This window comes from Mobula hypostoma, chromosome 2 (genome assembly GCF_963921235.1).
Source record: "Mobula hypostoma chromosome 2, sMobHyp1.1, whole genome shotgun sequence".
NCBI classification, from domain to species: domain Eukaryota; kingdom Metazoa; phylum Chordata; class Chondrichthyes; order Myliobatiformes; family Myliobatidae; genus Mobula; species Mobula hypostoma.
In genome coordinates this window covers 60,866,556-60,881,329 of record NC_086098.1, presented here as the reverse complement: position 1 = coordinate 60,881,329, position 14,774 = coordinate 60,866,556, and the positions used below count along the sequence as shown (strand labels likewise).

At 44.0% G+C, this 14,774-nt stretch overlaps 1 long non-coding RNA gene across 1 annotated transcript in view; it reads right to left on the bottom strand.

Annotated features, from left to right (window-relative positions):
- Positions 1–3,772: 3,772 nt before the first annotated feature.
- Positions 3,773–14,774, bottom strand: part of LOC134358762 (uncharacterized) — a 159,651-nt gene continuing 148,649 nt past the window's right edge. The window contains exons 3-4 of the long non-coding RNA XR_010020944.1: positions 6,240–6,333; positions 3,773–3,983 (exon numbers count right to left, since the gene is read on the bottom strand). This is a non-coding gene — a long non-coding RNA (uncharacterized LOC134358762). The remainder of the gene's footprint in view (positions 3,984–6,239; positions 6,334–14,774) is intronic.

Here is a 14,774-nt window from a genome sequence, read left to right as displayed (position 1 = left end):
TGTTTGACCTGCATACTCCTTCTGAGATTGGGTTGGAGGAGGTCCAAGTGAAAACAAAAGGGATGACCCAGGAACAGCATGCTGGTGAATTGTTGGTTGTGGGGTGTGCTGCATTGCAATATGATTCAGTGGCACTGTAGTATGTTCTGCTAACATTGCCCATAGTGTGTTCTTTAGACTCTGGACAAACCTTTCCAAACCATTCGCAACTGGGTGGTATGGTACAAATGTAACATGACCATCCATTCATTTTTTTGGCCACTTTGCAGCTGCATCCGCTGCTACCAAAATATTTCTGCCCATGGTCTGGCAAAATCCACAGGAATCCTCTACAGGTCATCTCCAGGGATGGATAGGCACTGCTTTCAGCATCTTCTAGATGTGTTGGCATCCCAAATAGTGCATGGTAACCTGCTCAAGCTGCAGATTGACCCCATACCACCAGACAAAACTTCGAGCCAATGCAGTCATTTTGACCATACCTAGATGACCAGCATGTAGTTCTTCCAGCAATTTAGCTTTCAGCTTGGATGGTACAATAACTCACAATCCCCACATAAGGCAGCACCCGTCAAGAGCAAGTTCACCTCAGCGCTGGTAAAAATGGGGGAATTGGAATTTCTGCTGTACCCTCTGTACATTTTGAGCAGCTATACAGATCTGAGACAGTGTGCGGTCTTTTTGGGTTTCCCTTTAGATCATTGCTGATGTACTGGAGAGGCTTTTGATTTGCACTAGGGGGAATATGTCAAGAGGAGCATTCTCCTTCATAAATTTTTCATGTATTTCCTTTTCCAAGGGCTAACAGGCAATTCATCAGTACCTCCATGACTAGTCGTCCTCTTCAATATGATTTTGTAATTGTGTCCTCCAAGAAAAAGAGCCCATCTCTGCATTGGTGCTGTTGCTGAGAGTGGAATGCCTTTCTGTGGATTGAAAATGGACATCAGTGGCCGATGATCAGTAATGAGGGTAAACTCTCTCCCATGCAGGTACTGGTTGAAATTCTTTACACCCCAAACCAGACCCAAGGCCTCTCTGCGAACCTGTGTATAGTTTTTCTCTGCAGTGTTAAGGGAACGCGATGCAAAGGTTAGGGATGCTCCCTTCCATCACTCATAATATGAGACATGACTTCACCTATATCATAAGGGAAGGTGTCACACACAAGCTTCACTGGATGATGTGGATCTTAATGTGAAAGTACAGTATCTGACATCACCATTTCCTCCTTTTGGAGAGCCACCTCACACTGTTTTATCCATTGCCATTTCTTCTCGATCTGTAGTAATGAGTTCAAGGGGTGGACACAGTAGCCAGATTTGGCAAGAATCTGTTATAGTAATTGACAAATTCTAAAATGGGCCACAACTGTGACTCATCCTTTGGCCTTGGGTCACCTACCACCACTGGAATTTTCTCAGCACACTTGTGTAAATCTTATGCGTCAATGGTATGACCACAGTAAGTGATGCTTGGTTTAAAGAAGTCACACTTATCACATTGTGCTCTGACCCCAAAGTCTTCTAATGTTTCTAACACTATCATGAGGTTTTGCAGATGTTCTTTGTCATTTGTACCAGTACAATGATGTCATCCAGGTAACACTGAGTGCCTGGGCGGATTTGCAGCCCTGGTCCATAACTTTCTGCCAGAGAGTAAATGCTACTCAAAAAATAAGCCTATTATAGTGACAAAACCCTTGGTGAGTGTTTATGGTGAGAAACACTTTGGACTCTTCTTCCATCTCTACCTGTGGGGAAGGCTGAGCTAAGTCCACCTTGCTGAAGAGTTTCCCTCCAAAGATATCCTCTATCCTGGGCACAGGATATTGATCTACCTTCAGTACTGGGTTGATGGAGACCTTGAAATTACCACAGATTCTGCAAGACCTGTTATTCTTGGTTACAGGGACCACTGGTGTTGCCCACACAAACTTGGAAAAAATTCCTTCAGCCTCCATGTGATCTAGCTCACCGGCTGCTTTATCATGGATAGTATAAGGAACTGGGTGGAGTTTACAAAACATGTGTGTAGCATTTTCATTTAACATTATTTTACCCTTGATGTGTTTCAGTTTTCCAGTGCCATCCTTGAACACTGCTGTCATATCATCCAATACTTTTCTTAATTCATTTGCAGTGGATGTGGCATGGAAATGGTACATAGATCTCCAATCAAGTTGTAGTTGTCTCGGCCAATCACAACCCCACAATTTTTACCACGTACAAGCCCAATGTAGCCTGTTGGTTGTGTGTATCATTTTTATGAATGTCATTCCCATAGGAATTATCTTTTCTCCAGCATGAGTTCTCAGATAGATATTAGCAGGCTTCAGTTCAATATTTTAAAAATACTATTCAAACTCATTTTATGGAATGAGTGGAACAGCTGAGCCAGTGTCCAATTCCATTTTAATTAATTTGCCTTTCATGTATGGAGTAAGCCATATTGATTGTCTATTGTTAGATTTCACAATGTAAATCTCAAGGGTACCCAGTCCTGTTTCACTCTGATCAGATTTTTCATCAATAGCATGCAGATTGGTACTCTTTTTGAAACTGAAACTTGACTTTTTAATCTTTTTCTTTTCCCTGTGGAGTCTATTTTTGTCTGCCTGACATGCTCTTTGTATGTGTCCTACTTCTTACATTTTAAACCATAAGACCTAAAGATATAGCAGCAGAATTAGCCCATTCAGCCCATCTAGTCTGCTGTACCGGAATGGCTGATCCATTCTCTTGCCTTCTCCTCATAACTTGCCACACCCTGACTTATCAAGAACCTCGGCATTAACTACACCCAATCATCTGCCCTCCACAACCACACGTGGCAATGAATTCCACAGATTCACCACTCTCTGGCTAAAGAAATTCCTCCTCATTTTCACTGTAAATGGATGTCCCTCTATTCTGATGCTGTGCCCTCTGGTCGGAGACTCATCAACTTTAGGAAATATCCCCTCATTGATCTAAATCCTCAGACCCTGCTTATTTCCTGTAACATCTGTGGTGGTGCAACTCTGTTTTCTCACATTGTTATGGACCAAGTGTTGTCTATGTTCGTTCGTTACGTGCTGTGTTGTATGACACAGATGATCATGGCCTTTCCATGACCATGACTGCTCTTGGCAAATTTTTCTACAGAAGTGGTTTGCCATTGCCTTCTTCTGGACAGTGACTTTACAAGACAGGTGACCCCAGCCATTATCAATACTCTTCAGAGATTGTCTGTTACACCTTGCTCAAGGGTGACCTGCAGACTAGTGGAGGGAAGAGGCACCTTACACCTCCTTCAGGAGAAACATGTCACCACCCCGCCACCCAGTGTCTACGTAGTGTATTTAATACTTCAGCGATATTTGAGTAATATTGTAAATATATTGTTTAATTAAGCATTCTTGGTTTACATATTTCATTATGGGTTATATGTAAGAAGTATGTGAATGGCACGTCATTATTCTACACAACGTATGTGAGCCCCTTACTACATCCCGGCTCCCATGTTTTTCTTTCAATTAGTTTCTGGAGTTACAAAACATAACTGTGGTGACAAAGGGGAAGGAGAGATGTTCGAGTTAAGAAAAAAAGGCAAAAAATGGCTGAAACTGAGCATGGGCATGGGTTTATAAATAGTGAGTTACAAATGATAATAATAGTAAATTAAAAAAAAGAAATGGCTGACTGCATCGGAAAAATGAACATTTTTGATTGCACAATGGATAATTGGACGATGTATACTGAAAATATTAAGCACTAAATAGCCAATGAAAATGAGCATCAGTATTGCTCAGTGCAATGGGTGGTAAAGCATACAGTTTCCTTAGAAGTTTAGCTGCTCCAACCAAACCAAATGAAATGAGTTTTGCTGATAATGTGTACGTAATGCAGGACATTTAGAATCAAAAGCATTGTTGATTGCAGAAGGCTTTAGGTTTCACAAGCAGAAACACCAGGAAGCGGAGTCCACTTCAGATTACATGGCTGAAATAAAAGCATTGTCAGTTCATTGAAGGGTCACTTTGTTGTCACTGACCCTCAACCATCCATTTAAACTAATCCTATATTAATCCGATATTTATTCTCCTGACATTATCAACCTTGCATAGACTGTATAACTCACCAACACACCAGAGGTTGTTTACAGTGGCCAATTTACCCACTAATCTTTGAGATGAAAAAATGAGAACTTGGGGAAAACCCAAAAAGTTCAAACTCCATGCAGGCAACTCCCCAGGTCAGGATTGAAATCAAGTTTTGGGCACAGCAAGGCAGCGTCTCTACCAGCGTTTCATTGTGCCTCCTGGCCTACTAAATTGAAATTGCTGGAATTTGCATGAGTGGGAGTATCCCAAACACAAGCACAAGAGATTCTGCAGATGCTGGTGCTAGAAATCCAGAGCAACACACACAAAATGCTGGAGGAACTCAGCAGGTCTGGCAGCATCTATGAAATTAATTCATTTCATTTTGGCAGTTGACATTTTGGATCAAGCCCTTTTTTCAGGACTGGAAAAGAAGGAGGAAGATGTACGAAAAAGGTGGGGGGGGGGTAGGGGAAGGAGAACTAATTAGAAGATGATAGGTGAAGCCAGGTGGGGGGCAAAGGTGAAGGGCTGAAAGAATCAGATAGGAGAGGAGAGAGGGAAGAAGAAGAGGCACTGGGGGAAGTGCTAGGCAGGTGGGGAGAGGAGGTAAGAGGCCACACTGTGGAATGGTAGAAGGGGGAAGGGGGGAGGGAAATTTATTTTTTTTTACCAAAAGGAGAAATCTATGTTCATGCCAACATTTTGGAGGCTACACAGATGGAATATAAGGTGTTTCACTTCCACCCTGAGAGTGGCTTCATCAAGGCAAAAGAGGAGGCTCTGAACAAACACTTTGGAACAGGAATATAGACGGGAATTAAAATGGTTGGCCACTGGGAAAGTCCAATTTTGGTGGATGGAGTAGAGGCGCTTGACAAAGTGGTCCCTCAATTTATGTTGGGTTTCACCAATATAGAAGAATCACATCAGGAGCAATCAAATACAAAGATTCGCAGGTGAGTGTTGTCTCACCCGGAAGGACTGTTAAAGACCCTGAATGGAGGTAAGGGCGGAGGCAAATGGGCAGATGTAGCTTTTCGGTTGCTTGCAGTGGTAAGTGCCAGGAACAAGATTAGTGGGGAGGGATGAATGGATAAGGGAATCATGGAGGGAGTGATCCCTGCGGAAAGCAGACTTTGGGGGGTGGGGTTGCAGGGCTAAAGGTGTTTGGTGGTAGGATTCTGTTGAAGATGGTAGAAGTTGTGGAGAATGATATGTTAAATATGGAGGTTCATGGGGTTGTAGGTAAGGATAAGAGAAATTCTATCCCTGTCAGGGCGGAGGGAGATGGGGTGAGTGCAGATGTCCAGGAAATGGAGGAGATGTGGTTGAAGGCAGCATCAATTGCTGAGGAAGGGAAACCCCGTTCTTTGAAGAAAGAGGATATTTCTGATGACCTGGAAAGGAAAGCCATATGTGGGAATAGATGCAGCAGAGACAAAAAAACTGAGAAAAGGGAATAGTATTTTTACATGAGACAAGGTGGGAAGAGTAACCATGTGTTCTTGCAGATTTATTTGCCAGAATTTTGATGTCAGTGACAGTTTTCCTTATCTCTAGATTATATAGTAATAAATCATTTGCAATCACAACAGCTACTAAATATTTTCCAAGTTCATACCCAAACTTATTAGTGAGCACATTTTCATCCATAATGTTTCTGCCAAAGATGTCTGTCTGAATCCATGTTGGAAAACATGAGTTTTCCAAAGACTTAAATGGGCAGAAAAAGATGTGAAAAATAACCAATTCTTTATATGCATTTCTGCAGTTCTTGCTTTGTGCCAAAGATGAAACTTTCCCTCTCACTTTCTAATTAATTACAAAGTAAATGCCCTTATTGGACCAGTTGTGCCCTGCGGCCCATTCATATTTACAATGCAGCTGTATATTAATCCCGATTTTTGGTTAAGGATGACAGTACAGTTGAATCTGGATAGAGTGTCGTTACCAGCTCCTCTCTTGGCACGTGTTGTGGGAAATCAGATTCACAGGTTCAGTGAGTGGGGGCAGAAGACACTCATTAATAGTAAATAGGTTAACTATTTCATTACAAGATAAAACAGACACGAAACATTCAGTAAGCCCTTCAAGCCAAACTCAGAAGTGGCGGACAAAACAGACACTAAACACACATGCAGTGGGCAATTACTTATCGAAAGAGTGTGCTCGAACCCTCGGCACTGCAGCACATGCCCGCTGTCTACCGTCTCCGTGGCACCATCATCCACCGGGTCCAAGGTGACCTGAGGGGAAAAGCAAGTGCCTGGTTACTGCATGGTAGATTTAAACTCTACCAGTTATGTGGCGTCACCAGCTAAATGGGAGCGAGTGGGAGGGGCTGCAGGGCTCCTTACATGGGGGCCAATTCCCATCTCCCACAGGGGAGCAGCTTTCAATGAGCAGGTAAGTTAAGACACTTACTGCAACATGCCACCCCGCAAAAGCCACAACACCGTGACTCTTGGCCTGCAGGCTAGTACACAGGCCCATGGATGTCCTACTATGTGGCACACAAAACATAACACAATACCCTGAATTATCAGCCCACTGCTTACTACACAGTGTATTACAGTAGACCACCAGACTCCCAACCTCCCTCCACCATGAGGTAGCCATGGAACTGGCCCCCTACTTTCCTGATCTGATTTGCCGACTGCTTGATCTGATCAGCTAGCTGAGAAGTGTCCCCAGACACGTCAGGGACGTAGGTGCTGCACTCACGCCCAGTCACAGCTTGGGTGCCTCCTTTCTCTGTGAGCTGATAGTCCAAGGCCATCGGATTTTGCAAGCCCGCTCTCCGAATAGCCATCATTTAAGGTGCCATTCTAGTCAGTGCATGCTTGAGTGCTGCGGCCATCTCACTGGCCAGTGCCTCCATCACAGATCCCAGGACAGACTGGCCGTACTGTACAGGGGAAAGGCTATCACCCAGAACCTTTCTGCCTCTGTGATACATCTCTTACTGCACCCACCCTCATGGACAGGGTGCTCATTCAGGCTATTGAGCTCGTGTATTAACGGTGCCACTTTCCCTGGATAACAGTAGCTGTACCATCCTGTAGGAATCCAGAGGTAGGCCGGGGTGCTGCATCATAACCTGTACGTACTGCTCAGCATCCAGGGAGTGTCCATCTTCACAGTACCATTTGGTGTTGGCACAGTTGTCGCAGGATACTGCTCCTGTTCACACTCACTGTGCCCCACTGACTGGCTAAACATGTGCTCATCACACTGCCTGCACCACCACTCTCTCCCCTTCCCTGTTGGCAAAGGAATTACTCTCTGAATCAGGACCCTGGGATTAGACAACTTGTACATAGGGAAGTACCCGCCCTTAAAACACTTACTCCACAGACTGGTACTGAGACTTGGGTTCTTAAGGCCATCCCCATACTACTGGGCGATGTTGACTGAAACAGACTACTCCCTCCTGGCTTCCCCCAAACTGAATGCTAAAACCCAAGAAGCTGGATAAGTTCCATCATGGGTAACGCCCTCTCCACCATTGAGCACAACTACACGGAGCGCTTGCGCAAGAATGCAATATCCGTCATCAAGAACTTCTACCACCCAGACCATGCTGTCTTCTCACTGCTGCCCTCAGGAAGACGGTACAGGAGCTTCAGGACCCACACCACCAGGTTCAGGAACAGTTATTACCCCTCAACCATCAGGCTCTTGAACCAGGGCTCTTAACTCAACTTCCCATGCCCCATCACTAAACTGTTCCCACAACCAATGCACCCACTTTCAAGGACTCTTCATCTTATGTTCTCAATAGTTACTGGTTGTTTATTTACTATAAACTTTCTTTCTTTTCTCCTTTGTGTTTACACAGTTTGTTTTCTTTTGCACAATGGTCGTTTGCCTGTCCTGTTGGTACTGATTTTTATAAAGTCCGTGTCAGCTGTTGTATACCTTCAGATTCACTGATGAGTCCTTGAACATTGGCCAGTCCACCAGTTTGAAGCTATACTGTAGCTGCTTCTCTGCTTCCCATCTTTGGACCCTTCTCCTTCCTGGCCTCCTGAACTCCATCCACATGGCACTCAGGGTGGGAGTGGGATCACCATTTACCTTCTCCTTCAAGACTCCAGCTCTGAACACACCAAAATCAAATCGCATGGGGCCCTCCACCTCCTGGCATCATGACCATAGCAATTCCTCACTCCCATGGGAAGCAGGTGGCACTCTCAAGCCATTGTTGATCATGTGGTGCGATGATAGGCCCCCTAGGACACCCATTCCCCTGTTGGATAGACTCACTCCAGCACTTGCTGCAATCTCCAAGGTAGAGGCTTCCCTGGTTTCTGCCTATACTTGTTTCTCCCAGCTCTACCAGTTCCTTAGTGGAGAACACCCTGATGATAGTCATCTTGGTAAGACCCACTGTCTCAGTCCCTCTCTCCCAGGTTCCTCTCCCCCAGCCTGCTGTTCTTCCTCACTCTGATGTATGAAGGCTGGAGGGGCTATTGGCCAGTGGCTCCCTTGCCAAGCCCAGGACCACGTGAAATTGTCTCATGCTGTCACCTCACCGTGGCTGCCAGCAGCTAGAAAACATCCCTCAAATTCCCCTACCTTTTGAGAAACCCTGTCTTATTAAGTATGGACACAGTATGATGTTCGATTTTCACCCCATGGGAGTCCACATTGTCTGAACAGTCTATGGGCATCCCATAGTCTGCCAGTAGGCTGCCGAGACTACCAAGTCCCGAACTGTTGTCCATCCACCCCGGGACTCAGAACGCCTCATACAGTGGGATCTCCCTCTCAATTTTCTTTCTAAAAATACTCATCTTCTATTCAAACACCAAACCCTGCTTGCAGTGCCAATTGTTGTGCGAAATCAGGCTCACTGGTTCAGTGAGTGGGACAGAAGACACTCACTAACAGTAAGTAGGTTAATAATTTATTTACAAGATAAAACAGACACTAAACATTCAGTAAACCCTTCAAGCCAAACTCAGTTACAGATACTTATCATAACTGAGAGCCTGAAGTGACGGGACAAAACAGACACTAAACACACACACAGTGGGCAAATACTTATCTAAAGTGTGTGTCTGGACCCTTTGCACTGCCCCATGCCCCCACTCTCTACTGTTCCTATGGCTCCCTCATCTACCTGGTCCACAACCACCCAAGGGAAAAGAGTCTGCATGTTAGGTTTAAACTCTACTGGTGCTGTGACATCATCAGCTAAATGGGCGTTAGTGGAAGGGGCTGCAGGGCTCCTTACTTGGGCCAATCCCCACCTCCCACCAGGGAATGGCTTTCAGTGAGCTGGTAAGACACTTACTGCAACAGGCATAATACCCTGCAAGTATTTCCAGCCTCCGCCGAACTGACACACAACTGCCAAGCTCCCTCTTTGAGACATGGGCTTCATTAACAGTTTGCCCGTTTCTGTTTCCGATAATAATTTACAACTCACAGAACTTAACACATAACAGATGTTTCTATCAAATTGCTGGGCCATCAGGAGAGTTCCGAGTTCGAGATGTGGTCATAAAGGTTGTACTGGAACAAGAATTTCAAAGGATAGAGACAACATTCAGACTGGATCACAGTTCTGGTCTCTTGGGAGGAGAATACCACAAATATCAATATTCATTACCACGTGAAATGGACTTGGATGTACACCAGAGAAAAATATGAACTGCTTCATCAAAGCTAACACTCATTAATCATGAAAGGTATTGGCAATTAATTTTGTACTTCTCCATCTCAACAGAATCCACTAATTCCCAATTTGAGGCAAAGAATGTTGGAGCAAACTTCCTGCAGGTGGAATTCACTGGAAGTTAGAAATCCACAGACGGTATATATTCCAGAAAGATCATGCCAGTTTGAACTGGTAGTGTGAGCTCAAAAGCGCAATCAATTGCAGTATTGCAATGTAGACCCACACACACAAAAAAAGATAGCGGATGCAAGTAAAAGTCCATCCTCCTAATCCTTGGTTTGCGAAGCACCCAACACTGTCGTTGTAAGATACTTGTCCACACATTTCCTTTGAATTTACCTCCTCTCGCCTTAAATACATGTTGTTCAGTATTAGACATTTGAACCCTGGGGAGAAAAAAAAACAACTGTCTACTCTATATATGCCTCCCATAATTTTACAGTACTTCCATCAGGTCTCCTAACAGCCTCCACCACTTCAGAGAATGCCATACTCCAGATGCTGCCCTACTGGAGTTTTATGAAGCTGCAACATAACTTCTTTACTCTTGAACTGAAGGTCTTGAAAAATAAGTTCTCTGGGTTGTATGTGGTGACATGTATGTACTCTGACAATGAATATTACTTTGACTTTGAACTTTGAATAAAGCAAACATGCCATATGCCTCCTTAACGACAGGGTCTTTTAAGAGACTTTTGGATAGGTACATGGAGCTTAGAAAAATAGAGGGCTATGGGTAAGCCTAGTAATTTCTAAGGTAGGGACATGTTCGGCACAACTTTGTGGGCCGAAGGGCCTGTATTGTGCTGTAGGTTTTCTATGTTTCTATGTTTAACTATCCTTTCAACCTGTGCAGTCGCTTTTAGGAAGCTATGTTACTGTACATTCATGTAAGAGGATGATCTGAGGAGAAATGGGACCAGACAGTCATGTGGTACATGTCCTAATGCCACCCAAAAAAATCAACAGATGCAACCTTCAAAGAAGTGGCAGAGTATTGGGAAAATATTGTACTATCAAAGTGCAGTGGAAAATCTGAGAAAGTTATGTGGCATTGGCAGTAACTGATAAATTGATCTTGTTATGTCAAAGGTCACATGGGCAGATAGGCTGAAATAGGAATTCTGAAGAGAAAAAGAGTACATGATCTGCTGAGGGCTCCTAGCCAAAAAAGTGAGGGAAGGAGTCAGTGGCAATGGAAGAAGAGCGTCATGCAAGGCTCAGAATTCGTTAAAATGGGGATATACAGAGATGAAATTGAGGCCTCTGCTTAGAGAGGGAAGATGTGCTGGGGTTCAGGGAAGAGATAAGGTGGCGGTCAGAAGAAAGTGAAATTGTGGATCACTGCAACTTAGTGAGTCAATGTTGTTGTAAGGAGAAGCCATGTGCGAGCATTTGTTGACACACGACATTTAGTTTGGATCTCAGGATACAAAGAGACAGGTGATTCACAAAATACTAAATGGTTTGGAAAACTATATTAGTACAAATACATCACACACAGACTTGAGCAGGCAAATAAAACAAGGACTCAACACAGGCATTGAGGGATTCAATTGACCTGATGCAGTTGATGACCCCAACAGACTCACAGGGATAGGGTTCCTCTTGTCCTCACCTACCACTCCACCAACCTCTGCATCCAGCACATAATTCTCCAAAACTTCCACCACCTCCAATGGGATCCCACCACCAAGCACATCTTTCCCTCCCCCACAACTTGGGCTTTCCACAGGGAGTGCTCCCTACACCACTCACCTGTCCGTTAGTCCCTCCCCACTGATCTCCCTCCTGGCAAGCGGAACACCTGCCCCTTCACCTCTTCCCTCACTACCATTCAGGGCCGCAAACAATCCTTCCAGGTGAGGCAACATTTCACCTGTGAGTCTGTTGGGATGATATACTGCGTCGATGTGGCCTCCTGTATATTGGTGAGACCCGATGTAGATTGGGAGCTCGCTTTGCTAAGCACCTGAGCTCTGTCCGCCAGAAGAAGCGGGATCTCCCATTTTAATTCCACTTCCCGTTCCCATTCCGGCATCAGTCCATGGCCTCCTCTGCTGTCGTGATGAGGCCACACTCAGGTAGGAGGAGCAACACCTAATATTCTGTCAGGGTAGCCTGCATCCTGATGGCATGTTCATCAATTTCTCAAAATTCTGGTATTGCTGCCCCTCCCCCCTTCACCATTCCCATTATCCTCTCTCACCTCATCTCCTCCCTCTAGTGCTCCTCCCCATTTTCTTTCTTCAGATTCCCCCTTCTCCAGCCTTGTATCTTTTTTACCAATCAACCTCCCTCCCCCCACACCCTCCAGTTTCACCTATCACCTTGTGGTTCTTCCTTCCCTCCCCCTACTTTCTTACGCTGACTCATCTTTTTTCTCCAGTCCTGCTAAAGGGACTCGGCCGGAAACGTTGACTGTACTTTCTTTGATAGATGCTGCCTGGCCTGCTGAGTTCCTCCAGCATTGTGTGTGTGTTGCTCGGATTTCCAGCATCTGCAGATTTTCTCTTGTTTGTGATTGAGGGATTCCTTCTTATTTTGTACAAAAGCAGCTGTCATTGTAAACCTCGACTAAAAATTGGCACAGAAATAGGTCCATTGAATCCACATCGGCCATTAAACATCCATTTATACTCGTCCTGTATTAATCCCATTCTTTTTTATTCTCAAAGTTCAAATCTCAAGTAAATGTTATTATCAAAGTAACATATGTCACCATATACAACCCTAAGGTTCATTTTCCTGCAGACATACTCAGCAAATGTGTAGAATATAGCAGGATCAATGAAAGATTTACCAGAGTGCAGAAGACAACAAACTGTGCAAATGCAAATATAAATACATAGCAATAAATAATGAGAATATGGGATAACGAGATGAAGAGTCCGTAAAGTGAGATCATTTGTTGTGGGAACATCTCAATGGATGGGCAAGTAAGTGCAGTTTGATCAAGAGCCTGATGGTTGAGAGGCAGTAGCTGTTCTTGAACCTGATGGTGAGAGTCCTGAAGTTCTTCTACCTTCTATCTGATGGCAGCAGTGAGAAAAGAGCATGGCCAGCTTTCTTAGTATTCCTCCCAGTATCTATTCACTTCGGGTAACTGACAGTAGTAGATCAACCAACCGGCATGTCTTTGGGAAGTGGGAGGAAACTGAATCACTTGGAGAAAACTCATATGATCAGATGGAGAATGTGCAAATCCCACACTGATCAGTACAAAGTCAGACTGAACCCAGACCTCTGATGCTGTGAGACAGTGACTTCTAGCTGTACCACTCGACCACTTAATTCGTTCTCATTGCTTTGAAAGCACAGGTAGAAACAGAGCTAAACAAACCCAAGTGGCATTGATGAAAGTGACTCTGTCAATGGGTGATAACCTTGTAGTGGGTACCCAAAACAGACTGGCTATGCCAAGAATATGACGTGATTCAGAGACTGCAGAGTAACTCCATGTCCTAAGATCCGCATGCTGGATAGGCAAGGGGGAAAGAAAATTACAAAGCTTGACCTATCTCCTGCTTATAACCATCTTACTGTAGATAAAGAAAAGCAGCATTCTGGACAATCCCAAAAGGAATATTCACAAACCAATGATAATTACCAGTAAAATCAGCACAAAATAAATTCAAGATGCTGCAGGGAATCCAGTATTTATGCAATCAGAATTATACTGTAATTACAACATCCTCAAAGGCAGAGAACTTTCAAATAGCTGAGTAAGAGTTCAAAGATTGCATTAGCTTAATGTTAAGCACAAACAAATGTAATACCCTGGTTTAAGACCATTCTTTATTTTATTAATACAGTTATGCTTCTGGGTATTTTATTTTCTGCAGGTTTTCTCAAAACGTAGTAAGATTATACAGTCGGGTATTTCATCTTTTGGTGTTTAAAATAAAAGTTCAGTTGATCAATAAGTTAGGCTTGTTGAATTATCCAATATGATTTGTCTTGGGAACATTCTAGAGGGAGCACGGGATCGAAGGAGGAGAACGAAGGTGGATAGTGAACATCGTGGAAGAACATAGTGAAATGCTCACAACCCACTTGGGAGGACAGAAAATCCTAATGCAGGATCCCTCCAAAAACCATGAAGAAATACCAGGTTAATACCATCCACAAACGTGTAAGGAAGCTCAAGTTACAGCCGATGTGGGCCAAGGCGACCTGGGTCTCAGGATTCTCTGTGAATGCAGAGCAACCATATACTGGCCAGATGGGATGCATGGTGGAAACCTGCATGGGAGGTGTATCTGTTTGAGTTACCTGGAGAAATCCGAGGTAGCAGAACATTACATTCGCAATGACTATAGGATTGACTTCAGCAACACAAAACTACTGTACCATGCCAATGGCTTTTGGGACCGCCTGGTAAAGGACGTCATTGAGATAAAATTAGAGGAAAAGAATTCTAACAAATACAAAGGTCTCACTCCAACTAGGAACTGGAATTCGAATGTAAACAAGGTGGGAGAGCAGAAACCTGATTGGATGAGGACTAACCAATCAGGAGGGACAGACGATGGGGGTGTAAATGCCACTGGACTAGACTTGCCCAGGCGTCATCCCTGAAGAAGATGGCAGAGTTTATCATCAAAATGTCAGTTATAATTGATACCTGTACTCAGATGGAAGCTCGGGAAGAGTCATCATATACACCAGGAAAGCACTAGATCCTAGTATATATATAACATTGCCTATGAACAATAATTGTTGCTCTATCGCAGTCATTTTAATAAAGATTGCAGCATGTGATTTTCTGTTTTCTAAATTACAATAATATTTCACAATGGCAATCTGTGAGAAGCCATTGAATAAAAAGAACGTGCCTTATTTTGTGCTCAAGGTATCTCATGCACTGCAGATGGTCTTTGTGGATGTTAGGAATTCACTAAGGTCACACATCTATGGGAAAAGCCAATGGTCAGATGCTTCTGTCAGAACCACCATCCACAGCCAGGAAGATTAATCTCATTAGACGTGGAGGTA